The 8572-nt window shown below is 51.2% G+C and overlaps 1 long non-coding RNA gene across 1 annotated transcript; it reads left to right on the top strand.

Moving 5' to 3' along the window:
- Positions 1-123: 123 nt before the first annotated feature.
- On the top strand, positions 124-8069 carry LOC145716479 (uncharacterized). The gene is made up of 2 exons (XR_014139139.1): positions 124-1389; positions 6347-8069. It is a non-coding gene; the product is annotated as an uncharacterized LOC145716479 (long non-coding RNA).
- The last annotated feature ends 503 nt before the right edge of the window (positions 8070-8572 follow it).

The following is an 8572-nucleotide window of genomic DNA, read 5'->3' as shown; positions in this document are numbered from 1 at the left end:
ACGAGCAGGGAGCCCGATGCGGGACTCGATCCCGGGACTCCAGGATCATGACCTGAGCCGAAAGCAGTCGCTTAACCAACTGAGCCACCCAGGCGCCCCAAATAAATAAAATCTTTAAAAAAAAAAAAAGGAATGGCTACACACCCATATTCACTGCAGCATTATTCACAATAGCCAGAGGTGGAAGCAAACTAAATGTCCATGGACAGATGAATGAATAAAGAAAATGTGGTATCTGCATACAATGGAATAGTATTCAGCCATTTAGGAAAAAAAAAAAAAAAAAAGGAAATCCCGTCAGACACTTAAACATGGATGAAACTTGAGGGCATTTTGCCGAGCAAAATAAGCCAGTTACAAAAAGACAAAAACTGTACGATTCCACTTCTCTCTAAAGGAGTCAAGACTCACAAAAACAGAAAGTAGAATGTGATCACCAGGTGCTGGGAGGAGGGGGAAATGGGGAGCTCAGTGGGTATAGAGTTTCAGTTCTGCAAGACAGAAAAGTTCTAGAGATCTATGCACAACGATATGCATGTAGTTAACGGTACTTGCCGTACTCTCAAAAATGGTATGTTTTAGATGTGTTTTTATCACATCAAGAAGAAAAGGCCACTTCCGCAGAACCAAACCACCACTTGAATTCTGTCCTTTTAATCTTTCCCATCGAGGTGTGGGCAGCATCGTCCATCATCCCTTTTCCTTCCGTTGACATGTCTGGGTACATCTTTGCTCAGATCCTCCAGCTGTGCCCTGGTCTTGGTCTTCCATGAAGAGTCCTCCTCTAATAGGGGAAGAAAATAGATGTGAAACCTTTCTTCTGTAGATCTAAGGAAATTATCTGTCAAGTGAAAGGCAACTTATCAGATATTAAGTGACGAGAAAATCTCCCTTCCTTAACCACCGTGCCGCGGCCGGAAGAGCGGAAGCCCCTGTAGGCTACTTTGAGGGTCAAGACGAGGTGCGTGGCCTCAGTCCTGAGCAGTAATGCAGCAGTACCTTCCATAGCCGCTAGATGGCGCCCCTGCCCCACACGATTTCCGGCAGGCTTTCTGACTTAGCAGGAACTGCGGAGACCAGACAAACCTGGCCTCGCCACTTTGTATTCATCACTAACAGATCCACCGCGGCAGACGTGACAGCTCTTCCTTTCTCACGTGGCTTATTCTCATTTTCAGCATCGTTCTTACGTCGTCCTTACTTCGCAACAGGTCTTGTCTCTTAACCAAACTGATGTTCCTTAAAGGCTGAAGCTGCCTTGCTTCTTCCACAGGCTTGGGCTGAGATGGGAGAAGAGGTGGCCAGAGAGCACAAGATACTGGGTAGGGAGAAGAGAGAAATGGAGAGAATGGATGTTTACTGAGGAGCCGGAGAAGGAGAAAACTTAAGGTAGGTTTAGGACCCTGTGTGCAGAAATAGAGGCAAGAACAGGAGGGATGAGAAGCAGATCTGAGTGGCAATTCGGCTGCAAGAGGAAACCCAGGGGGCGAGAAGCTCTTGGCAGCTACAGCAGCACTCACGCGGTGGTCCTCCTGAGGTGTCATCCTCGTGCCAGTCTCAGCACCAGCACGTGGAGCTGGGTTGCCTCAGGGTCAACCCACAGAGCCACTAATGAAGCTTTGCGGACATGTTCATAGGGGCACGGGCCTGAATGGTGTGTCATCACGGCCACAGTACAGCCCGGACCCAGCAGATGACCCTTTTCTTGTGAGGATTCCAAAGCCTGTGACTAATACTAATTAACCCTGACTCATTGTAACACTGAGCACAAAGAGGTCATTGTCTCCACTGAATCCAGTGGGGAAACTGACGTGTGGAGTGGGGAAGCAGCTTTGCTCCCTTAGTGGCACTAGGCCACGAGTTTATCACAGCCCAGCTCAAATGCCCTTGAAGCTGCCCTTGATAATCAGGAGCAAACACTTCCTTTTTTTTTTAAGATTTTATTTATTTGACAGAGAGAGACACAGCAGGAGAGGGAACACAAGCAGGGGGAGTGGGAGAGGGAGAAGCAGGCTCCCCGCCGAGCAGGGAGCCGGATGCGGGGCTCCATCCCAGGACCCTGGGACCATGACCTGAGCCAAAGGCAGATGCTTAACGACTGAGCCACCCAGGCGCCCCAGGAGCAAACACTTCAATGGGCTGTCCAGATGAGGAGAGTGGGGACCTTTCCTCAGTGCTGTTTCCATGTGTGCTAGACCACAGAGCTAGAAACTTCCAGTTGCAAAGACTCCTTGGCCCAACGCCCCTCCACCCCCTGATAGTGAGCAATCCGAAGGCCAGAGGGACAGTCAAGACCACGCCGTGGGTGTCGTGAGCGGGCCAGGCCTAGAATCCTGAGGTTCTGCATGCAGGCCCCCTGTACAGCCCCCAAGGCAGCAGAAGAGAGGCAGGATTGTACGAGTTACACGCATGGGCTTCAGCTCGGTAGCCTGGGTTCAAATTCTGGTTTCACTGGTTACCAGCTGTGTGCTTCCAAGCCAGGTACTCTGTGCCCCAGTTGCTCCATCTATAAAATGAGGCTTGTGCTGGTCGCTACATCACAGGGATGTTTTGAGAAGCAGAGTAGATACGTAAAGTGCTCAGTAAATAGTAGGGATTTTTAAAAATATATGATTTAAATAAGGCAGGTACCACACTCCTTAGCTGCACACCCGACCACTCAGCTACCCTACTGGCTTCAACCCAATCGTCCCTCTGGCCGTTTCTCCAGTTTGCCTGGTCTTCTGGGTCTCCTGAGGGAAGGGAGCACTGAAAGAGCAGGTGTTGGGCTCAGGAGAAAGAGGCACACCAGAATTTCTGCACATTAGTCTTGCTCTGGGGAGGCTCTTTCCACCCAGCAGCCTCCGTGACATCATCTGACAACGCAGGTGCTGCTGGCTCAGCTCCAAGCCCAGTTCTAGAAGCAAAAAGAAGAATCTTGGGCAACAAGATACAGACCAAGATAACCACATTCCTGCCAATCTCCTTGGGCCCTGGCTCCAGGCCTGGCAAGCCCACCCTCAGAAGGTGGGGGTATAATGATGACAGGAAAGCTAATTACTGTCATCACCCTGCTGGGTTGAGAATACTGGCTTGTTTGTCCAGCATGGCTTACCTGAGTCATCCATCCTGTAGCCTAGAGCCACCTGGGCCTGGACCTGGACCAGCAGGCTGCCAGGAGTCTGGAACAGCTTCTCCCTGCCGAAGCTGGCAAGTGCCCGCACTTCCTCCTTGTTCTCCCCTCAGAGAGCAAGTCGAGGCACTTGGGCTCTGGAGACACAGCTCCAAACTGCGCAAGGAGCCTGGCCCAGGGCTCCTTCTGGGGTGAGCGGAACCAGAGGGGAGGCCTTACAGCCTCCGGAAAAGCACCTCCACAGGTCAGAGATGAAGCCAGGAGTTAGAGAACTGCCCGGGCAGCAGCTTCCTCGCCGCCTCCGTGCCCCCCCGCCCCCATCAGCCTCACCGCTGAGGGGCCCCCTGTGCCCCGCTCAGGGGGTCCCCCCAGCACTCCCCAGGCCAGCCCTGCAGGCCAGCAAGCCATCTAGGCTCAACTCCCACTAGCTCAACCTGGGCTTTGTTCCAAAGTAAAACGAAGAAGAAAATAGGTGCTCTCTTTCACAAAAATATTTTAAAGCTAGAACTGGGAAATACTTTTTCAAAAAGTATCAAAAATTAAGAACGTAAGTCCCCTACTCCCTGTCTGACTCACGGAGTAAGGGAACCAAGAAGGTTGGGACAGAGAAGAGATGTGGGCCCCTTCCCTTGGACCTGAGGAAGAAGTTTACAGCCTTGAGGTGATTTCCACGGTAAGGACCAGCTGTGGCGCCCCTGGTAAGGGGAACCCGAGAAGGCCAGATGGGGACACCTGTGGGTGGGACAGGACACACAGGAAGCGGGGTTTTAAGGCAACAATCCCAGAGGCCTTGGCGCGTGGCTCTCTCCTCCAAAAAAAAGAGCAAAAGAGCCCCATGAAACAAAGCACAGGCCCAGAGGCCAGCTTCCCCCACCCCGGGGAAGGGGGGACCTGAGTGGTGGGGTTACCTCAGGCCCCGCCTCTCCACAGCTGTGGCTACCGCTCATCGGCTCCCTCTCTCCCTGCGGCTCCCCAAGTAATTGGGGGTTTGGCAGGAGTACCTCCTGCAGTGCAATCTGTTCCCCATTAAAGCCTCAGCAGTCCTGGTGCCACCCATCGCCCCTCAGGCTTTCTAGTTTGGCAGGACGGGAGGCTGATGACAGATTATCCCCGGAGGGAAGGGAGAGGCAAGTCAGGAGGGTGGAGGAAGACCCAGTTCTGGCCCTGCTCACCAGAACATGACCTCAGTGTCGTCACCGCGGGCTTTCGGGTGAACCTGCCCGCCGAGGCTGACTCCCGGCCCTGACCGCTCCGACGGCCTCCTAAAGGATATTGGGGCTCCTGGTCTTGGGCTTCACCTCACGGGGCTCAGCCAGGCGCCGTCCCAGCTCCCAGCGCTCTGGACCCTGTGACTCCAGAAAACTCTTCCTCATCACCGCATATTCTGAGGGAAAATTTGGGACGTGTGATCCAACAAGGAGGACTGAGTGCTTAAAAATACGGCAGTTTAGAACTGCCCTGGGAGACATGAGACACATAATCTGTGTGTGCCCGGGGCTGTGCAGGCCCGAAGTACTGTGGTTCAGGGGACGACAGGGCTGCAGTGGGGAGCCTGGCCATCCCAGTGGCCCCAGCACTGCGTCACCCTGGAGACCTGGGCCTAGTCAGTCTCCATTTCAGTCTGTCCAACGGGGTAGTAATAAGTATCTAACTTGTTCAGAACTTCCTGATGATGCCAAGAAGCCTCTGGGAAAATTTGGAAGTGTCTGTCTGTCTCTGTCTCTGTCTCTCTCACAACCCCCGCCCCCCAACAGGAGCTGCAAGGAGTTACAGAAGGACTTGATTTGGGGGTGAGAGGTGCTACCACAAGGACGGGGGTGGGGTGCAGGCAGCAGCTGGTTGGTGTCTAAGTCGAGAACAGGGAAACAGCAGAAGTGAGAGATGACAGTGGAAAATCAAGGACCAAGGAAAAAACCCTGAGAAGTCAGGCCGAGAAGTTCAGGGGCTGTGGTTTGGAAGAAGGAGGGGTATCAGATGGTGCCCTGGGCAGAGGGATGTGCTTTCCCTCAGCAGCTGAGGTTTCCCCTTCTGAGATGCGTGCAGACCTGACGTCAGTGCCCAGCCTGCCCACTGAGGAAAAGGATGTTTGGGCACTGGGCTGGGCCCCGTCTCTGAGCACTACCTGCTAAGCCAGAAACAAACAGCAGAACCCTCAGACTGCTGGGCGCTAATGTCAAAGCTGCTGCTAGCTCTGCAGGACAGTAAGTGGGCAAGTAAGACAATCCTTTGAGAATTCTGATTTTTTTTTTAAGATTTTATATATTTTTATTTTTAAAGATTTTATTTATTTGAGAGAGAGAGAGAGCACGAGTCAGGGCAGGGGCAGAGGGAGAAGCAGACTCACCGCCGAGCAGGGAGCCCGATGTGGAGCTCGATCCCAGGACCCTGGGATCATGACCCGAGCCGAAGGCAGACGCTTAACCAACTGAGCCACCCAGGCGCCACTTAAGATTTTATTTTTAAGTAATCTCTACACCCAATGTGGGGCCTGAACCCACAGCCCTGATATCAGGAGTCATACGTTCCACCGACTGAGCCCACCAGGTGCCCTGAGAATTTTGATTTCTGCCCCTTTGACTGCCCAGGTGGGAAATTAGTGCCACCCAGGGTCCCCAGGTCTCTCAGGGAGTCCCAAGAGGGTGCTTCATGTGCGTCCTCAAGCCAGTCTGTCATGGGGCAGCCAGCCTACATCAGGTTCCGTGTCTCTGGCTTCAGCTCCCACTGGCTGACCACACATACCCCTAAGCCACTTGAGGGAGCCCAAACTGCCATGCTTCTGGGTGCCCCGAGAAGTCGGGCTCTCTGTCTGTGTGGGGATAATGCCCCTCACCCCGATTCAGTGCCAAGCATTGTCAGTGTGACCCAAAGCTGCAGGGCATGGTCCAAGTCTCCCAAAGCCATTTGTGAACAATTTGGTTAATCTTCTGGCCCTTGTCCTCAAACCACAGGGGTGGGAACCAAGACCAAGGATCTGCTGGGCAAGAGACCTCTTCCTCTCCACAGTCCTCTGCCCTTGTCCCTCAGCCCCCTAAGGCCAACTTAGCTTCTGGGAGTCAGGACACATCCAACATCTCCATTTCAGAAAAAAGCCCTTCCTTTCTATTTCCATATCTACAGTACCGATTTTAGGGCTTTTTTCCCCCTGAAACAAAGGAACTGGGTGACCTTGAGGCATACTGAAGTTTTGTACAGGAACAGCTTTCTAATGAGAAGCTGATTTTGACTGTTCCCCAGGGCTTTGAGAATCTTAGGCCTGAGATTCTTCGGCGCACACAACGTTACATAAGGCTGTGAGAAATGAAGAAGAGGAAGCATGCGACTGAGCCCTGAAAAATGTGAAATCATGGGTCAGCTGACTTTCAGCTCTTAGAACTTCTCAGCTACTTCATCTGCTCCACGTTCCTGTATTCCCAGGGCTCAGCTCCATGCCTGACCCAGACAAAGTGCTTGGGAAGCATGTGCTTCGTACGCGAGCCAGCAGCCGTTGGTGGTTGCTGCAGGAGTCTGGAGGCTGAGCTCTCTTTGTCTTGCCGAATGGACAGCGTGCAGATGAGGGCTTTCGTTGCGGTCCCTTGAAGAACCTACTTTGACAGGGGTCTGGAAGGCATGCTCTGCCCTCCCCACCTTGATGAGAAGAGGGCAGAGCAGGTGGGAGGTGGAGGGGGAAATTAGCACAGGGCAAGAAAGGGGAAATGTGGGGCTATGTTTAGGCTGAGAAATGAAGAGGGGCCGGGTGCCCCTGCCGGCGTGTGGTCTGACTTGTAACACGGCACACACCTACGTAGTTCCTCTCTAGCTCGTCTGGTGTCCTCAGCATGGGGTAGGTGCAGGAGAGAGCTTCTGGGCAAGTACTTGGGTTTAGCTTTTGTTGTTGTTGTTGTTTTTAAGATTTTTTTTAAGTAATCTCTACACCCAATGTGGGGCTCGAACTCACAACCCTGAGATCAAGAGTCGCGTGCTCTACCGACTGAGCCGGCCAAGTGCCCCATTTAGTTTTTATTAAAATAAAGGTAACTAGCCTAGCAAAGAGCTTTATCATTCGCAAAACTCTCAGAAGTGCATCATCTCACTGACCCTACAACAACTCCATAGAATTAGGTAAATGGACATTAGCGTCCTTTCACAGAAGAGAAAAGTGAGAATTGCAGAGTCAGTAAATGGCGTAAGGACCTGGGCGTATCCAACTCAGGACTCTGGACTCTTTCTACTATAGTTTATTTTTTATTGATTGCATCACTACTATTAAAACACTACAACAGGGGGGCGCCTGGGTGGCTCAGTCGTTAAGCGTCTGCCTTCGGCTCAGGTCATGATCCCAGGGTCCTGGGATCGAGCCCCGCATCGGGCTCCCTGCTTGGCGGGAAGCCTGCTTCTCCCTCTCCCGCTCCCCCGCTTGTGTTCCCTCTCTCTGTGTGTCTCTCTCTGTCAAATAAATAAAATCTCTTTAAAAAAAAACAAAACAAAACCACTACAACAGGAAATTAAAGAAAAAGGTAGTTTCAAAGGCACCTTATAAAATGTAAAGCTTTATGTATACACAAAATATTTTTTTACAATTGTGATACAGCATATGGTCAGGGTTACTGTGGGCCCACCCCATGAAGTCTTTCTAGCAGGGCATGGGCCGCTAGCATGGTGAACAACCTGCCCAACTGTACATGGTGAATCTTTGAGGTATGGGGCAAGGTAACAACAGATTTGAGGTCACAAAACCTGGGGTCTAGTTCCAGTTCTGCCCCTATTAGCTTTGTAGCATTAAGCACGTCATTTTACCTCTCTGAACTTCGATTTCTGCATCCATGAAACTTAAATATTAATTGTGCTATTACCTTTATCACAGCATTATGAAGTTTAAGTGAAGTAAGATACTATATGTTATTTTACAGGTGAAGAAAGACTTGTAATGTGTGTGTGTGTGTGTGTGTGTGTGATCTATAAACTATAACTGGTTTTTGCCTTTTGTTCTTATTTTCTTTTGGGGGGGGATGTTAGCAATGGGCACATTTCCCTTAGTTTTCTAGTATAGTGGACCAGTCATCACCCACCTAGCACCCATTTCCCTTCTTCCTTTTCCTTCCCAAAGGGCCCTGCTTTTCTTGGGTCCAGGGGTAGGCTTGTGTATCTACCTCCCAGCACTGGAAGGTAAGGGCGCTGCAGCCTCATATCTAATGAGGGTGTATACACCCCATGGGCAGAGATGAATGTGTAGCCCTTACCAGCTTTGGGACTGTGATTTTGCAGGGTAGATAACAGAGGATCTGCATAGTCTGGGCCTTGCTTGCCCTTCATTCAACAAAGAATGACAAACAGGGTTTGGGTGCGAGCTCATAGAAAGGAAAAGAAAGGAACATATTTGAGGGGGTGTCAAGAATTTTAATCTGACCACAGTTAACTTTGAGATACTCATTTGAAATCCATGGAAAGACATCTCGAAAGCAGTTAAGACCATGGAGTTCATCC

Source organism: Leptonychotes weddellii, chromosome 12 (assembly GCF_054177405.1).
Source record: "Leptonychotes weddellii isolate Sample4059 chromosome 12, ASM5417740v2, whole genome shotgun sequence".
In the NCBI taxonomy this organism is placed as follows: domain Eukaryota; kingdom Metazoa; phylum Chordata; class Mammalia; order Carnivora; family Phocidae; genus Leptonychotes; species Leptonychotes weddellii.
The sequence above is the reverse complement of the archived record's forward strand: the minus strand, read 5'-3'. Positions and strand labels throughout refer to the sequence as shown.